Source organism: Equus quagga, chromosome 3 (assembly GCF_021613505.1).
Source record: "Equus quagga isolate Etosha38 chromosome 3, UCLA_HA_Equagga_1.0, whole genome shotgun sequence".
In the NCBI taxonomy this organism is placed as follows: domain Eukaryota; kingdom Metazoa; phylum Chordata; class Mammalia; order Perissodactyla; family Equidae; genus Equus; species Equus quagga.
The window spans coordinates 67,598,354-67,610,653 of NC_060269.1; the positions used below are offsets into that span (position 1 = coordinate 67,598,354).

The window sequence follows — 12,300 nt, forward strand, 5'->3', positions numbered from 1 at the left end:
TTTAAATTGTTGTTATAAATCTGGTCAGGTCACAACCATTTTATTGGTAGACTCCCAAATGTTGGTATCTGTAGGTGTTTCTCTTGGGTCAGATTCTCCAGAGAAGACTTTTCCAATCCTTTGCCAAGAGAGAGATAAGCCCGGCTGCCAACATACTAGCTGAAGAGTATCAAAAGACGGCCAAGAACATCCCCACCAAATGTGTATTTTCTCTTGAAGTACACTCTTCTCAACTGCTTTGTATACAATGCTTAACCTCTGGCCTAAGACACGGTGTTCCAACCTCTCCATAGAAACAAGCCTCTGTCTTCTGAATTGTTGCGGAAGGTGGGCAAGTAGTTGGTCGGGGCAGTGGGAGGGGTGCTAGGGTTTAACTAATCCTTACACAGACTTCCAACACCCAGATTTCAGTTAAGTCCCTTGCTCCTTCCTGCCCAGGTAACCTATTACCTTTCTAGGGTTCTGTGATTCCTGACTTTGCTTCTCATTTGCATTTCTTCTATAAGCCCTTAGCTTTCAGCTTTCAAAAATATGCTAAACAGGTCCCACTCATCCAGCCGCTTTTCTTTGTTCCAAATTTGCTGATATCTCTGGTCCACAGTCTCCTTCTCAGCTCTCTTTTTCCATGTAGAGATTATATAGATATTCATAATATATTTATATTCTTGTGTATCTATATATAATTGATTTTTTAAAGTAAGTTTATATTAGAGAATAAAGATATTCCTTTGATTTCTTTCCCTCTCCTTTTTATCTTATTTTGTAGTGATAGAGGTAGTATTATTTTCTCTTTCTACCTTTTTCTCTTTTCTAATTTATATAGCTTTTTCCCTGAAGGTCAGGCAGGTCTGGGAATGAGATGAGGAAGCGAGGTGCCCCTGGCACAAAATATAAGGAAGCAAGCCATATTGTTACATTCAACAATGGAAAAGAGTAAAGTGAAAACATTTATTTTTTTCTCGAATGCTGTTATTTCAAGGGTAACAAATAGAAGGGGATGGGGATGGAGACAGTTTACAGAGATCTTGAAGGACACGTGAACATTTTTGTGGATATAGTCAGCTAACGCCCATTTTATCTAATTTCTTCTTCAAGAGTCTATGACTGTGGGTGATCAACTTCCAGCCTGACAGCATGAGGAGCTCTGCTGACCTGCTCCCCAGTGAAACTCGTGAGATTAATAGATAAAAACAACTATTCGTGGGGCCGGCCCGGTGGCACAGTAGTTAAGTTCACACGTTCCGCTTCAGCAGCCTGGGGTTCGCCGGTTCAGATCCCGGGTGCGGCCATGGCACCGCCTGGCATGCCATGCTGTGGTAGGTGTCCCACATATAAAGCAGAGGTAGATGGGCATGGATGTTAGCTCAGGGCCAGGCTTCCTCAGCAAAAAGAGGAGGACTGGTGGTAGTTAGCTCAGGGCTAATCTTCCTCAGAAAAAAAAAAAAGGCGAAATGATAGCAGATGGAAGTTTAAATCTATAGGAAGAAATAAAGAGCAGTTAAAATGGTAAATATGTGAAAAAACATAAAAGACTCACTTTCTTTCCTTTCTTAAATTCTTTAAAAGTCAATTGACTTTTTGAAGCAAAAAATAATGGCAACATATTATAGGGTTTATAACAGATAGCAGTAAAATGTATGACAATAATAGCGCAAAAGATGGGAGGGGTATAAACGCAAACACACTCTTGTAAAACTATTACATTAAAATTGAAATAATGCTGTGTTGATTCAAGGTAGACAGTGGTAAATTAGGATGCATATTATAATCTCTAGAGTAAATACCAAAAAACACAAAATTTAAATAGAGGTCCTAGGGAAATCAGAAAATCACCCTGGAACCCAAGGTATCAGCCAGCAATGCTCTTAACAGCAGTGTTGTCCTCCCAAGCCACTAGCCCAGGACTCTCCCACCCAAATAATAAGCATTGACCTAAGCTTTTCTCCCACGTTAGAGAGGCTACAGAAAAAAGCGTGTATAAGTAAAGAGGTAGAGATATATGAAGCACGTAACCATCTTATTTCAGTCATTCTGTGAATGATATCTAGCTCATGTTCTGATGGCCCTCTGTGATCTGCATAATTGTGTTACTCTGTGGTGGGTATGTAATTTCTGGAGGCAACTGGGAAAATCAAAGAAGTTTTGGACACTGCTGCAGTGGTGTATGTGAACCATTCAGGTCTACCCAGAGTAAGTTTGCTCTGCTGGGCCAGCTTGCATGTCTTGGCGATTAACCAGTTATATTCAACCTCATACAAGGCAGTAGTATCTAGGCACCTTCTGCACATATGCTTTGTGCAGCAATACATAGAAGGTATCACGGTAAACTTCTAATGTGCCTTAACCAACTGGCTCCCAGATAGAAAGGACCAGGGAAGCTAGTGAACACAGTTTTTAGTTTAGGGATTCTTATGCACCCAGACAGAGGTTACAATGAAAGCTATGGTCTAGAAAAGAATGCTCTTTGTTGTAGAATGGAGTGGCACTGAAATTAGTTACAGCTACCTTAAGTTAACCTTAGGAACTGTTACAGACGCGTGGTCTATCAAAGATCAATGAATTAAGGAGTCTAACTATTGCAGGTTCTATATAGGTCCATAATTAAGATTGTATGTGTGAATTTTAACATTTGTGGATTAAAACATGAAAATATGGGTCAAGGAGGGGAAAGAAATGAACATTTTATCTCTTTCAAATTATACCCATGGTGACTAAAGCCAGAAAAGGAAAGTAAAATTCTCTTTTCCTCCTCTCTCCCTCCCACCTAGAAAGCATTGTCTGACCCCTAGTCCCAAGACAAAGCACTCCTGCTTGCCCATTATGGAACAGAGTAAATATTGGGATGCTGGTCATTTGTAGCTGTCATTGGCAGTTATCAACCGTAAAAAATAAACCAGTTCCCAAACTGCATTCCCTAACTGGGGGCTTTTGATTTTGGCCTTCTCAGGAATAGTAACCAGAACCCTAACCTGAATTTATATGTCATCTTCCTTGAGAAAAATTTTATAAAACTTCCTTTTATATGTGATATTGGAGTCAGCAGTATATCTTAGAAAGAGCACTAAAGGAAATGAAAGACAAAGTCTGAAAATATGGATTACAGCTCCATACCTCTGCCTTTACCTGTGTGAGTTTGGGCTATTCCCTCCATTTTCCTGAACATCCATTTTCTTATCTGTAAAATGAGAAATTTTCATTTAAGCAGAGACTGTTAAGTCCTTTTATTACATATATTCCTTGGAAACTTTCATAAAATTGATAGATTAACCTCCTCAACAGAATAATGCACAAAGCTGAACAAACGTTTCTCCTCTCACATTTTTCCATTTTCCATTTTGGCACCTTCCAGGACCCAGCTAACAATAAGATTTTTTTTTTATATAATTTAATCCCCCGGCTGATAAGGAAACTTGTGTCTGATTGTTTTGAGATACTTCATCCGGAGACCAGGCCTCCTATGTCTTTCCTTTCATACTCCTCTACACACAGGACCTGAAGATCCCCCTGTCTTCTCCAGCAGGTGAAATCCCAAAGCACACAAGGAGGCAAGACCTTTGAAGAAAGGGAAGAGGTCAAAAGACCAAGTGACTGTGTGGAAGGAGAAATAGGAAGCAAGTAAGGAGATCACTATTGAAGAGATACGTCCATACGGGGTGCCCCAGATATCTGAAGAGAGAGCCCTTCCCTTTGTGGATAAGGAACAGACTCACCAATTTCTGCCCACTCTTTGGACTGCGTATGAGTTGAACTACATCATTTGAACATGAATGAAAGACTTATTCTGACATGAATCTGCTCTTCTGCTCTCCAGGAGATCCCTAGATTCCTGTGAGGAAGATGGAGATTCAAAGAGAGTTCCTCATGAGACAAGCCACCTCCTCACCCCACATGGCATACATTGGCAAAATTTATATTTAATTTCAGAGGTTCACAAACCCCTAATATCCATCCACAGCTCCTGGGATAAGAACGTTTAAATTAGATAAGAACTAAGTTCCTTCCTTTGCTGATATCTGGAGTCTATACCTATCTTTGCATATACCTTTTTGAAGTAGAGAAGTTATGTTTTATATTGGAGAAAATAAAAACACAGAGACAAAGGGCCTGGCCTCATGGCATAGTGGTTAAGTTTGGTGTACTCTGCTTTGGTGGCCTGAGTTCACGGGTTCAGATCCCAGGCATGGGCCTACACCATGCTGCGTGTGGCCACGCTGTGGTGGCGACCCACATACAAAATAAAGGAAGATTGGCACAGATGTTAGCTCAGGGCTAATCTTCCTCAGCAAAAAAAAAAAAAAAACCAAAAAAACCCACAGAGACAAAATAACATTGCTTAATTGCACAGATTATCAGTGAAGAACCATTCCTAGTGGTAGGTCTCTCTCGTCCTCACTCCTGGAAATAAGTCTGACACTTCTGGAAGAGAATGAAGAAAATAAATGGGGATTCATATTGGACAGAATTTACCCAACTAGAATTCAACCAAAGAAGCAATGAATTGATTATTCAGTAAAAGTTCCAGATGATAGTCAAGGTTTTTTCCAAGTAGATCAACAACTCCGGGCACCAGAAACTTCACTAAGGTGCCTAACCTCTCTCCCTGCATGACCCTGCACATTTTGTCAATGCCCATGTGTTCCAAGGTCAATATTCTCCTCATGAATTAACTAAATTTCATGCTGAAGGATTTCAAATGCAACAAAAGTTGATCCGCTGAAAAGATGAAAGAGTTGCTTAACAGCTGTGATAAAGGAAATTAAAACAATTGAATACTCTCTCTGTTGGGAATTAAACTATTTTCACTAAGACCCACACATACCAGTGCCCTGGAAGAGCTGACAACAAACAAATTGAAATGAATGATGACAAAGCAAAACCACTCTTACATTTGGAACTTATAAAAATGGCAAAATACCTTCAGAAAGAAGCTAATTTTCATTTTTAAAAGTCTTACTTCTCTCTTGAAGCAAATCTATCACTCTAAAAATACCTATAAAACTCCTCAGTAGACTTTTTGGCATAGAAACACAATAATTTTGTAATGTCAATAGTATTAATTTGTATAGGTTTACTGGAAACTTTTCATAAAATATAGTCAAAAGTCAAAATAAAACTTGTGGAATAACTGATTAGTCATCATGGCTCATTGGATTGGACATATGTATCAGGCAGGGTCCTAGTTCACCAAAAATGCTAATTGAGGAGAGTTTAAAAAAGGAGTTATTTACAACGTAAATTAGTAGTGTTCTCCAGAGAAATAGAACCAATCAGGTGTGTATAGAGAGAGAGAGAGAAGGAGAGAGATTCATTATAAGGAATTGGCTCATGCAATTCTGGAGGCTGAGAAGTCTCAAGATCTGTAGCCAGCAAACTGGAGACCCAGTATAACCAACATGTAGTTCCAGTCCTAGTCCAAAGTCCTGAGAACCAGGAGGGCCAATGGTATAACTTCCAATCTGAAAGCCAGAAGGAATCTAAGAGGTGATGTTTCAGTATAAGTCTGAAGACTGCAAAGGACTGATGTCCTAGCTCAAGCTATCAGGCAGGAGGAGTCTTATTCAGCCTTTTTGTTCTATTCAGGTCTTCAATTGATTGGATAAGGCCCCCCACATTAGGGAAGGCCATCTGCTTTACTCAGTCTACTGGCTCAAATATTAATCTCATCCAGAAACATCCTCACAGACATACCCAGTATAATGTTTGACCAAGTGTCTGGGAACTCCATAGTCCAGTCAAGTTGACTCATAAAATTAACCATTAAGAAAGATATTGACTGAGTTTAAGAAAACGATGTCCCTAAGGCTAGAAACAGTATCCCTATCCTGGGCTGGCAAGAGCCAAGAGCCACTACAACCTTTACGCCTGGAAGAGAGAGTCCTTAGCACATCCGGGAGAGTGTAGAGGTTGCCCAAAGATGGAAACCATTGGTAGGAGGAAGTAGTGGAATAAATAGCCTAGAGATCAGCTTCCCCCATTATAGAACAGAACAGAAAAGAGTGGATACTGAACATGGATGAGCAAAAGAAAAACATCCAGGATAATATTATCTTTAAAATCAGGGAAAACAATGAAAAGTATAAAATCATGGCCTACAGCTATAGTCATGCAAGCATGCTAGAATCCACTTGGTAGCTTGTGTGGTCTGTGAATTGTATCAATATAGCTGCCATCAAATAAAATACAAATACTGAGGTGCCACCTACACCTATCAAATAAGAACCTCTAAGTCTTGCTCTCAGGCGTGAATATATTTTTAAGTTTCTCCAAGTAATTCTTTCCCATACAACCAACTTAAGATACTTCCTTGAAGGATGTTTGTTTACATCTTTCATCTAGTTATTTTGAAATCATATTCCTGTTTCCAAAATAACCTGTAAGAATTATTTTTTTCAAAGATAAAGTGTTTATAAGATGCTTAAAACTCATCTGACTTTTATTTTCACTGAGGTGGCTACACTGATGATTGATGATCCTGTATGTACAGACAGTCCTAGTTATACCAGCCTAAAATACATGATGGTAGATATAGTGCATCTACATACTTTCTCCATTATAATGATACTTCCAGTACAGCAGGAAAGAACTTCCCTAGAGTAGGAAACCAGATCAGAAATCAGTGGTCACATTCAGGGAAAGTTTCTCAATCCCATCATTTACCTTAGAGTCTTTTACCCTAAAATGACATCTCCTGTTAATTCCTTCCTGGATCTTGTCTTTTTTATTAAATCTTTTTGGAGGCTGCAATTTCATCTTAGACCTTCTAAGAAGTGAGACATTTTGAGAATGTGCTCTGCACACACGTGATGATAAGAGTTATAATGGGAGGATAAATAGAAGAGTACATTTAATATACAGAGAGATGGGTGCTTTATATGTACTATCCCATTAAATCCTTGCAACTATCCTATATTATAGGCATCATTATGTTACTTTTAAGATGATAGATTTGTGAGTCAGAGAGATTAAGTGACTTGCCAGGGATCACATAGTTATTAATTGGCCAAAACCAGGTTTTAATTATTCCAGAGACTGTAGTCTTTTGGCTACCTTATACCTCTGTCCATTAAGTCAGAAGCTGGAGAGAAGGCTGCATCAGCCACTGACACAATCTTTAGGATCTGGGAACCATTTTTCAACATCTCCACACCGATTAGACTTGTTTACAAAATCTGTAAGGAGTGACAGGCAGGAAAGTTCTGTGTTTGGGGCGCAATTGATTTTAAAATGGGTTTCATGAATTACTCACACTGGGGAACACGGCATCAAGGCACAGAAAACTCCATCTACTGGGGTTATGGCTCCGCACATATCCCCCAGCTGAAAAGGTCGAGGAGATCTTAAGTGTCAGGAGGAATGGCAAATCCATGCAACATGGTGGGGTCAACAGGTGACAAGAAAAACAATGACAGGGGAAATTAGCATAAAGTGCATCATCTCAGTGCAGGTAAGTAAACATTTACAGAATACTAATAATCCTTTCAAGTGCATGGTCATTTGACATTTTTATCATTATTGAGAAGTGACCATTTTGAAGAACACATTGATCATTGCCTCTTTGAAATCCTGCAGCACATGCAGTTATAATACAAATATAAGTTTGTAATATTTATCTTGAGGAATAGTTAATGATACAAGAAAGATAAGGACTCTAAAAATAGATAAATTTGCTCTGAGTCATGGGGCTTCCATGTCTTTGCTGTGTGACCTTCAAAAAATTACTTGATCTTTCTAAGTTTTTTCATCTGAAAGATAGTTATAGTTAAAAAACAACACTTACATACTGTGTATTATCTGCCAGGAGCTCTTTTAGGTGCTTTGCATGGATTAATTCATGCAATGTTCATAATAACCTTATAAGGTAGATCCCATTATTACTCTTACAAGTAACAGAGTCAGGGTTGAAATATAGGCAATCTCCTCCAAAGCCCAGCTCTTCACTGCTCTCTGACACTGGCTACCTAAATGCCTATACTATTTGGTTTGTGTAATTGTTAAGTAAGATAATATGCTTTAAATGCCTAATGATGATCCACAATGATCAACAAAGGTGAGTTCCTTTGGTAAAAGTTTGGTTGTTTTCCCTGCCCCATGCCCACCTCATCCCACACGGAAAGAGAAGTAGTGTTGCTGTGGATTAATTAATTTCAAGGACAATCATTGGAGTTTATTTTCTAAAATAAGACCACTGTGGAGGGTATATAAGTAAGTCCATTTTAGGGGGAAATCACACTTTTTCTTGCTGGTTGACATATTATGGGGTAGCCTTTTTTTATCGTTGAAGAAGTTGACCGAATAAAATAGCTTTGAGTCTGCCTGTCTCTACATTGTGCCATGTTTCATGGCACATCAAACGACCAAAACAAAACCAAAAGAATCTGCCAACTTCTAGTTCAAAACGGCATCTCTTTAGTAAGCCCTGGTAAGACTTCTAATTCTTCACACTAATAGCAGAAAGATAAAAATAGATTAAAAATCACTGCAACAACAAAAGAGAAAGCTGATAATGCTCCCTGGAGGCAGTAAAAAAGCAGATTTAATGCTGTAGAAAAATTGAAGCAATGATGTGGAGTCAAATTTATGAAATTCTGAAAGGAAATTGAGAGATCAAAAGGTAAAAGAAAGTGAGGGAAATGGTAGAAAAAAAGACATATTCAGTGGTCGAAAATATCAGTGCTGCTGGATGATATGCAGTCAATTCTCCTTATTTGTGGTAGCTGTTTTCTATAAAGTCGCTCCAAACACTGAACTAGTGAATATTGAACTACTGCTCCCAGAAGAAACACAGGGTTATGCTCCTGTGAGCCTCTGTCACAACATTTCATCAACCAATCAACACATAACCTTTTTTTATGTGTATTTCTGTTTAAAGACACCCTATTTAATATATATATATATATATATATAGTTGATTAATTAACCTTGAATTGAAAGCCAACAGCACTATAATTCACAACTGAAGGAAGCTTACCTAATACACATTTTCTCTACAAGGCACATCACAGTCTTCTTGCATTTAGGAATGCTAAGCAGCACTTTCAGCACTGTGCTTGGGAGCCATAAACATGGAAGTCACCAACAAAAAGAACAAAAATGTAAAAACACGTGGCACTAAATGCAGTGTGAAAAGGACATTCCTTTATAGTATGAGAGTAGACAAGAAAGCAGAGTTCTCAGCTGAGAACTTACATGTCATGGGGAACTGAAATTTTTTCATGCTTTGCGCATGTGGATGTCCATAAATGACTGCAGGGGTGTCACGAGTATTGATTTCCGGGTTAAAAATAAATGTTAGCAAGTAGGCAAATGCCCAAATACAGAATCTGTGAATCATGAGGACTGACTCTATAAGAATGTGTGGATCTTAAGTAACAATGAAAGATATAATAGAGTGAAACTTACTCAAGCAAAGCATTACTGTGTGAAATTGAGAAAACTTACCACATTCCACATGAAATCAAAGAAGACACTGACTGTGCAACACATTCTGGCAAAATATGTGAGCTACAGTCATGTAAGGAGCATCCAAAACAGAAATAAAGATAGATTGGCATGAATACACAAAATGCTAAGAAAAAGTACCCCCAACAAGATAATGGGCAGATTGCATCAATAGTGTTCACAAGAAGAAAAATAGGTCATCAAGAAGCACAAGGTGATTCAAACTCAATAGTAATCAGGGAAGGCAAATTTGGTGCTCACAAAATTGTCAGTTTCGAATTAATATTAAACATCAGCAAGGCTCTGGAGAAATAAGCATTCCAATAATTGTTTGGTTGGAGGGTCAATAAGAACAATAGTTTGGGTGGGTAATTTAAGGATATGAATTAAAAAACACAAAACCTTTTGAGCTAACAACATTTTTTACAGATTCCTACCATGAATGAGCATATATCTACAAAGATATTCATCAAATTGTTGTTTACAATGAAAACGTAGAAATTCTGTAAATGCCCAACATTGAATTAGAATACCAAATAGAATTAGAAATAGAATCATAAGATAAAATGTTACATAACCATGGAAATGATATTGTACAGCATTCATATATAAATATATCCTAAATGAAAATATACTGAAATTACACCCAGCAAAACTGTGAACATATGTGTGTGCACTGCATACTGATCTATAGGTATACCTATATAAACCAGAATACCAGCATAAACAAATATGCACAAAAACATTGCTTCCTAGAGTGGATACATACCATGAATACACATATCAAAATGTTAACAGTGATTATTTCTCAAATGTGGGTAACAAATGATTATTTTCTTCTTAATGTAATTTCTGTATTTTCCAAATGTCCTGAAGTAAATGTGTGTTACTTTTTAAATCAAGAGGAGATGTGTTTTAAAAGAGGGTCAGTCATACATAAAAATCATTCGGATTTTTCAAGAAAAAAATTGGACTGAGGTGAAGCGGCTCAAACTTCAGCCTCCTGTGTAAAATTATCACTTTTGTTTTTAGTTCTTCCTTCAACTTCCCTGTGTGCTGTTAAGAACAGCACCAAGCCAAACTCTCCCAAGACAAAGTTCAAATGTTGAACCATTCTCAAATCAGTCAGATCTGCCCATGTTCCACAGAAAATGGTGCTACCAGAGCTACAAATGCGCTCGTACCTGCTCAGGTCTCCTGCCATTCTTAGCTGATTTTAAGACTCCAAACATATTGTTTGTTGGGATGTTGTAATTGATGTGGAACAAGCCACAGCCTGTAGCATCTACAAATACTGTCAAATCCAAATTGAGCAGCTTATGTTCAAGTCTTTGTGGGGCTAGGGGCCCGAAGGTGTATCTTTGGGAGTAAATGGGAGGAGTTGCATCAGGGAAAGGAAGAGGGTGTGCAAAGTTATCCTTGGTAGGAAGATTAGATTCATGCTCATCAGATTTACATGCACATGTATACAGGCACATTGTTATATGTGACAGATCAAGAAAATGGAAGCTTTGAGTAACAGGTAATTATCTCTTCAAAGAAAGTTGCTCAAAAAACCAAAAAAATTGAATTTGAATGTCGCTCTGCAACCTTAGGCAACAAGGACTTAAAAGTGTGCATGTGTGTGTATTAAACCTTAATTTTCCTAGAGTGGAGCAATATAGACTCTGAGAAATGGCTGGGCACTTGTTTCTAGGAAGTCACAAAGAGGCGAAGAGCAGTCCTGTTTCTGCTGGAAGAGTAAAGAAGGAAGGGGCTAATAGCCAGGGAAATAGGCCAGACTGTGGATATCAAACCCAAAAAAAGCACAAACACATGTCACCCTGAAAATAGTACTGGCTGGACAAACAGTGGACTGGACCAGCCTGTTGAGAAAGAAATTGCTGACAACATTTTAATCCTCTTCAACTATGTGACTTCTGCCATGATTGTAAAAACCACAACAAAGGGAAAGAGGCTTACTCCCCGTGGGAGAGAGGCTGTGCAAAGAAGTTCACCCCGGAGAAATTTGTGCTACTGGACGGACATTATCATCTATTATTCTTCTATAGGCCTAAGAAGTTACCCCTCCCATCTAACTAGAATTCAAGATTTTCATAAGAGAAAGGCCCCTTGGATTGTTCAGTTGTGAAGAGAAATAGATGCCCCTGTCTGGTCCAAGGAGCCTGATGACTAGTCCCACTTTTAACTCTGTGCCCATTTAATTCGGCACGATGCTATCACCCTTCCCCAGAGGAGGTAAGCTACTCTACTGCAGGCTAATTACTTGTGACTCAGAAAACTTGAAATCCACAGGCTCTGCTAGAAAAGGGAAGACAAGGTGAGCCCCAAACCCTATAGAGGGATGTCCTTGGCCAGATGATTCCTGACAAGTGTTTATCAATAATCTCTAACGTAAGGAGGAAGGAGACGCACATTTTACAGCAGCTTTGTATTAAAGTGCTTATCGAGAAGACATGAAGCTTTTAATTCAAAGTGGATGAAAGCTCATCTCTACAACAATAGAGAATGAGAGATTAATAAAATGCAAACTTCCTGGATCACCCTAAGCTTTTGGCCTATTCTTTTCATTCAGACATTCCTATAGCAACTTCTCCACCAAATCGCATTTTCACTTGGGCAGAAGTAGAATAGATAGGGAAGTGTTCCTATTTAGGAGGGAAAATTCATTTTAAGTAATCATATAGCATTACAAAGATGAGTAACGCATTCATCAGAAGGAGATAAGCCCATTGCAGGGAACAAAGTAGAACTAGCCATCTACTTGGGATTATTCAGAGCATCTGTCATGCCTGTGTGACCCAGAGCTTGGGGTGCCACCTGAATGCATGTTATATCCATTATGGAACCTGGCAGGGAGGT

At 38.6% G+C, this 12,300-nt stretch overlaps 1 pseudogene; it reads right to left on the reverse strand.

Moving 5' to 3' along the window:
* Window positions 1–10,916, reverse strand: part of LOC124236761 (ferritin heavy chain-like) — a 60,281-nt pseudogene extending 49,365 nt beyond the window's left edge.
* Window positions 10,917–12,300: the final 1,384 nt, after the last annotated feature.